Source organism: Gekko japonicus, unplaced genomic scaffold (assembly GCF_001447785.1).
Source record: "Gekko japonicus isolate JY-2015 unplaced genomic scaffold, Gekko_japonicus_V1.1 scaffold306, whole genome shotgun sequence".
NCBI classification, from domain to species: domain Eukaryota; kingdom Metazoa; phylum Chordata; class Lepidosauria; order Squamata; family Gekkonidae; genus Gekko; species Gekko japonicus.
This window is the reverse complement of record NW_015172013.1, coordinates 517,430-523,901: the sequence shown is the minus strand read 5'-3', so window position 1 is coordinate 523,901 and position 6,472 is coordinate 517,430. Positions and strand designations below refer to the sequence as shown.

At 47.3% G+C, this 6,472-nt stretch overlaps 1 protein-coding gene across 1 annotated transcript in view; it reads left to right on the top strand.

The window, feature by feature from the left end:
• The window catches only part of LMNA (lamin A/C), a 67,441-nt gene that overhangs the window by 42,160 nt on the left and 18,809 nt on the right, over positions 1-6,472 (top strand). The window lies entirely within an intron of this gene.

Here is a 6,472-nt window from a genome sequence, read left to right as displayed (position 1 = left end):
GCAGTGGAGGCTTGGGCAGTAATAACTGAGCTCTTAAGGTGCCCTGGGTCGTGATCCTGTTGTGTTTTTATGCAGGCAGGCACCTCTCCTGCTGGAATCTGTTGTTAGACGGTGGAAGGAACAGGTCCATAGCTCAGGAACAGATATGCTTTGCAGCCAGTGCAGTCTCCGGTATCTCCGGTTACAAAGCGCTCCAAAGGCATAACTAGCAAAGGCCCCTGGACCAAAATCTGAGAGACCCCGAACCAGACAGAGTGGGCAGGAGGGGCCAAGCGGCGAGCCTCAGCATCAGGGCAGCTCCATATGCTCTTGAGCAAAAATTCGGAGCGAGGCTCTTCTGCTTTTCTCCACAGGTCCCCGTAGCACAGTGTTGGAGCACATGGCTTTGCATGGGCAAGGCCCCAGTCTCTGTCATCTCCACTTGCAAGGGGGGGCGGGAGCCGTTGAAGGACCTCTGCTGAAGGCCCTGGTCAGTCAGAGCTGAATAGATGCTGAGTTGGGCAAAGTGGACCCCGTGGTCTGACTCTGAAGAAGGCATCTTCGTGTATTTCTGGCACGTGTGTTATAAAACATGCTATCTTTAAGAAGGGGAGCACACTGCACATGCTCAGAGGCCCCTTGTCGCGGGATACCTGTTTTTTAAATGCCAGATTTGGCCCTCTCCAGCTCTGCGGCTGCCTTTCGACCCAGCGGCAGAGACCGGTTTACCCCCCCCCCTTCTCCAAAGGCAGTTGTGCAACCCAGGCTGCCTCCCCCAGACAGCTCCTGCACAGAGTGAATCCCTTGTTCGGCGCATTCCAGGCCCGTATGTGCCTGTTCTGTCTACAACACAGAGCGTTTAGTCTTTTGCTTTCCGTCATCTGTTTAGTGGGTATCGTTTTTTAAAAAACAACAACAACAAAAAAGCAGCTGCGTTTCGGTTTCCCGCTAGCCGCGTCTTCTCTTGGTTGTGTCCCTTTTATTTTTCTCTCTCCACTCCTCCTCAACTTCCCTCCCGCCCTCTTTTGTATTAAGTAATGGAAACTTGGATCTGAGCTGATTATAAACTTTGGATTTTCTCTTAGCTCAGCCATATTTATAGCTTTCTGCCTCTCCCCCCGTTAAAAAGCTCTTCTTGAGGCTCCTATTTTAACTTCGTTTCTGTGCACTGGTAAATGTTACAGTTTAATAGAAATTATAGTCATATTTGCCTGGTATACTTCCTGCAGATCTATTTACCGATCTTTTTATTTAATTAGACTTGTAGCCTGGCTAGTCCCAGGGGCTCAGGAGGGATAGTAATATGTGAATGAGCCTACCCGATCAGTCCCTGTCTCAGCCCACCCACATATACAGCATTTTTCTCTAGTTAGTTCATTTTTACCCTGCTGTTTTCCCAAGGGGAGCTCAGAGCGGTGTCCTCTTGCGTTTTTATCCTCACTACAACTGTGTGAGGTAGATGAGGGGGCTGTGGCTCAGTGGCAGAGAAGAAGAAGAAGAAGAAGAGATTGGATTTATACCCCGCCCTTCACTTGGAGTCTCAGAGCGGCTTACAAACTCCTCTCCCTTCCCCTCCCCACAACAGACACCCTGTGAGGTGGGTGGGGCTGAGAGAACTCTGACACAAACTGCTCTTTTTCAAGGACAGCTGTGCCAGAGCAGAGCTTGTGACTGACCCAAGGTCACATCAGCAGGTGCAAGTGGAGGAGTGGGGGAATCAAACCCGGTTCTCCCAGATTAGAGTCCGCACACTTAACCACTACACCAAACTGGCTTTCAAGAGCACCTGCTTGGCATGCAGAAGGTCCCAGTTTCAATTCCCGGCATCTCCAGTTAAAAAGGACCAGGTAGGAGGTGATAAGACCTCAGCCTGAGACCCTGGAGAGCTGCGGCCTGTCTGAGTGGAAAATACTGACCTCGATGGACCAGTGGTCTGATTCCGTATAAGGCAGTTTTCCGCATGCGTGAATGGCCTGAGGTCACCCAATGAGCTTCCATGGCAGAGTGGGGATTTGAACTCATCTCTTCGAGATCCTAATCTCACCACTGCTTCCAAAAGCTGCACAGGGTCCAGTTGTAGTGAGCCTTCTGAAGAAGGGAGTCCCTGAAGTTCATTGGTTGGATCAGCCAGCATTGTTATGGGTTTTGACAAATGTTTGGCTAATCGGAAGAAGAAATCTCCTGTCCAGAGGCCAAAGAGAATGGTCCAAAGATATTTGCTTTTTTTAACGTGATATTTGGCCAAACAGAAGCATCTAGGAGGGGGCGAGGTCAACCGCTGAGGTCTGATAGCTGATCAACCAAATTGATTGGCTAAATATTTTAATAGAAGAGTACATTATCAATCCCTTTCGCTGCCATCTTAAAATACATTGATGGAGGATGCTAATGTACAACTTAATAAGCAGAAACTGATCCCCCTTATTATTAAAGAAACTCTGATATTTTTTTCTTTTCAATCGTTTTTTTTAAATGTCCATACAAGACAAACACAAAATAGACAAACATACATACAACAAAAGGGGGGTTTCCATTTACAACATTAATTTGTCTGTTCAATTACTTCATGCATTACCAAATTGTATTTTTTAATTTCCCCCCACCTTGTATTTTAAAATATATCATTGCTTATAACTTAAAAAAGGACTTATCGTTCATATTTCCTTGTATTTCAGTTGTATGTACACATAATTTATTTGTTGGTTTCTTCTATCCATTTGTAAAAACCTAACCATGTATTCTCAAAGTTTTCTTCATTTAGTCCTTTCAAAAAAATTCTTTTCAATCATTGATACGGTAGGGGGAAAAAAGAAACCCTCCCCAAACTTGTGTTCTTTCCTCAGCCCAGCAGATCAAAATTGTTCTCAATAGATTAATCAACTGAAAACTTCAGTTGACTGAGAGCCAGTCTGGCGTAGTGATTAAGAGCAGGTTTGATTCCCCACTCTTCCACAGACAGGCAGCTGGGTGACCTTGGGTCAGTCACAGTTCTCTCAGCGCAAAAAATAAACTTCGCTCGCCACAAAAAGAGCTAGAGTTTCAGGCTGCCAGACAATCTTCAGATCTTCTGGTTATACTCTACCCACTGCCATATGATAATTAATTAATCTACCCAGGCCAATTTTAATTGGTAGAGCTGAGAGCTAGCTCACACTGAGGCTCAAGCCTGCCTGGAAACCTTATGCCTCCTGCCCTGTGCCTTGGATGATCGGTGTGCAGTTTGCTGTTGCTCAGAGGCACTCTTGCTTCTTTCTGGTGTTTCCTGGATTGAGCAGGGGACCACCTCTGGTGAAGATCTGGTGGCATCTGGGATTCATACAAGTCAGTCCCTTTTGAGCTCAGAGTGGGTTTAGTAATTATGTGCAGCAGCTCTGAAATGTAGGCTGCATTGTTATTCCCAAACTCCTTCCTGGACATTTTTGGGGTGGAGCCTGATGAGGGCGGAGTTTGGGGAGGGGAGGGAACTCAGCAGGGTGTAACGCCACAGAGTCCACCTTCCAAAGTGGCCATTTTCTCCAGGGGAACTGATCTCTGTAGCCTAGAGATCAGTTGTATTAGCTGGTCATCTCCAGTCACCCCCTGGAGGTTCACAAGCCCTATGATAGAGAAAGAGTGAGTAACTTGCCTAAGGCCCACCTAGCAAGTCTGAAGCAGTCAAATTTTGAATCAACAATCTTATAGCTTTTGCTTACTTACACCAATACCCTCCATGGGTAGATGCTATTCTAAGGCTCCGGTCACACGGGCCGGATATCGTGCGTGGGGAAGGCGTGGCTGTTTGCCCTGGAGCGAACTACTGCGCGGCAGCCAGATCACATGTCCCGACCGACGTCCCGTGGTTGGGGGGAGGTGCCGATCATACCTCACTCCTGCGGCGCAGCAAAGAAGCGCCGCCACGGGAGTTGTGTGTGTGTTTTTTTAACCCAAGTGTTTGCATGCGCCGTTGGGTGCTTGTGCGCACCCGTGGAGACTTGACAAAAAAAAAGTTTTCGCGACGGGACATGGGCGGGCGCCGGATGCCACGAGCTAACACCGGAAACGTGATCTGACGCCTGCCCTTGCCCTGCGGTTTCCGGAAACTAGTACCTCGGAGGTACTAGTTTTTTACAGCGCATCTTCGGAGTGAAGCCTCGGGTGAGCCACGGGAGCTCCATGCTTCCCAGATGTGGCGGTGAGATCGCGCCCGGAAAATCCGCCTATCTTCTGTTCTCTAGCGTGCCTAATGCTCCGTGTGACCGGGGCCCAAGTGTCCCAACTGAACAGTGGTTCTCTTTTTGTTCTCAGTCTCCTAATATGTCGGAGCTGGTCAGAAAATCATCTGTAAGGCGGGATTTCGAACACGCTCTGTAAGCAGCTGGTTGGCCGCAAAGCGTTTCACGGGCATCCGAGTGTTACAAGATCATAAGCCTTGACCTTTGGGAGGACGCCTGTGTTGGTTCGACTAAGCTTAGATAAGTCGTCTGAAGTGGGCCGTGAAATGGCGGCTGTGTCAGGGATGGGAAATATCAGCGGCGTGTGAACTTTCACTGTCCAGAGGCTGGGAGCTTTATCCATACCAGATCTTCAAGAGTCCTTGAATTGCTTTTCTGTGCGTTCCGGTATTACATGCCGCTGCATGCATTGAAAGGTCTGCATTGTCACGTTGCTTGGTGTTGTGGACATGCTGTCTTCAGAATGGTCACATCCTCCTGTTGGGTAACCCGCATGAGTTCTTCCCCTGAGGCTCCGTGGGGCTTGTTCTGGACAGTGTCTGGATGGAAAATAGCCTCGTAAATCACTTCTTGGTGGGTGGGTGGGTGTGCCCCACCCTTCTTCCAAGGAACTAAGAGTGTTGCACACATTTTGCCTTCCCTGTGAGTAATGTTAGGGTGTGTGATTGACCAAGGATTACCCAGGATGCTTCCATGGCAATGTGGTCTGGTTGTCACCTCTGGGCTGGGAAATCCCTGGAGATTTTGGAGGTGGAGTCTGGGGAAGGGTTCAGTGAGGGACCTCAGCAGGGTAGAATGCCGTAGAGTCCACCCTCCAAAGGAGCCATTTTCTCCAGGGGAACTGATCTCTGTTGTCTGGAAATCAACTGTAACAGCGGGAAATCTCTAGGCGTCACCCTGCAGTGTGGAGAAGTGCACCCCGGTCTCCCAGATGCTAGTTTGATGTTTCAACCGTTGTGCTACACACAGGACATAGGTGTACCAAAGGTTTTGGAGATCAGGGCGGATTGCCTTGCAGTTTTTAATGTCTTCCAGTCTGCCGTGCATCTTGGGGAAAGGGGAGACGTAGCAGAGGCTTGTAAACTGTTACATGGTGTTGGGAAGGTAAACAGAACCCCCCCCCCCTTCTCTTGTAACTCTAAAACTGGGAAGTCATCCAGTGAAACTGTTGGTTGGTAGATTCAGGCCAGACAAGATAGATGGTTTCACACTGTGTGTCCTTAACTTAGGAATTTGCTGCCACAAGATGCGATGAGGCTTTGGGAGAGTTAATTCAGATTCCTGGAGGGGTAGCCCTATCCATGACTGTTAGCAGTGGCTGGGTGGAGCCTCCACGTTCAGAGGCAGTGTACCTCTGAATACCAGCTGCTGTGGTGCAACAGTGAGGGAGGGCTGTTGCTTTCGTGCTCTGCTTGCGAGCCTCCTAAAGACGTGTGGCTGGCCACTGTTGGGAGGAGGAGGCTGGGCTGCCTTTGGACAGATCCCGTGAGCCCTTCCGTATTTTTACATTCTTGAGTTAGTGAACTCAAATTGCATTCTGCCGACAGCAAAAAATGTTGCTGGCTGCCACTTGTCCCGAGAGCTGGTCTGAGAGATCGCGGCCACCTCAGATATGTGGAGGAACAGGCTCGTTTACTTGTTTAAATGTGCCCAGATTTCTCTTGTGCATGCAAAGCTCCCGTGGCAGGGTGCAGTGGAGCATGGAAGGATTGTGCACAGCAATTCTGTGTTAGGAGTAGAGATGTAAAATTTCCGGAAATTTTGAAGCTTGGAAAAAAACCCAGTTTTTTCCGAGAAAAATTGGAAATTTTTGGAAAAATTGAAAAAAATGCTACATTAGCATTTCTTTTGTCTTTTCTAGATTGAAAGTCATTCTGTTACTTTAGGAACATAAAATATGACTATGGACATTTTTACTTGGCATGAAATTATCACAACTAGCATATTAAAAATATAGTGTATCCAAACAATTATTACAAACAGAATACCCACCCACATGCAAAAACAAAACTGAAACCTTTTTATTTTCTTCTGACAATAGCACCTCCTAAAGGAAGAAATGCATCTTGCATTGGAGAGTTCAGTTTGTAACCTAGGACTGGCTTGTCCTCAGTGCACAGAAATTAGATCAATCTGAAATTATTTGGAAAATATTTGAACACCTTGTCTTAAAATATTTTATTTATCATGTTAAAATAAAACATTCCATAATCAATTTGTTTCTTTTCTTTTTCCAATTTTTCGGAAAAAAACAAAAAAGGCTTCAGGAAAAAAAATGGGGG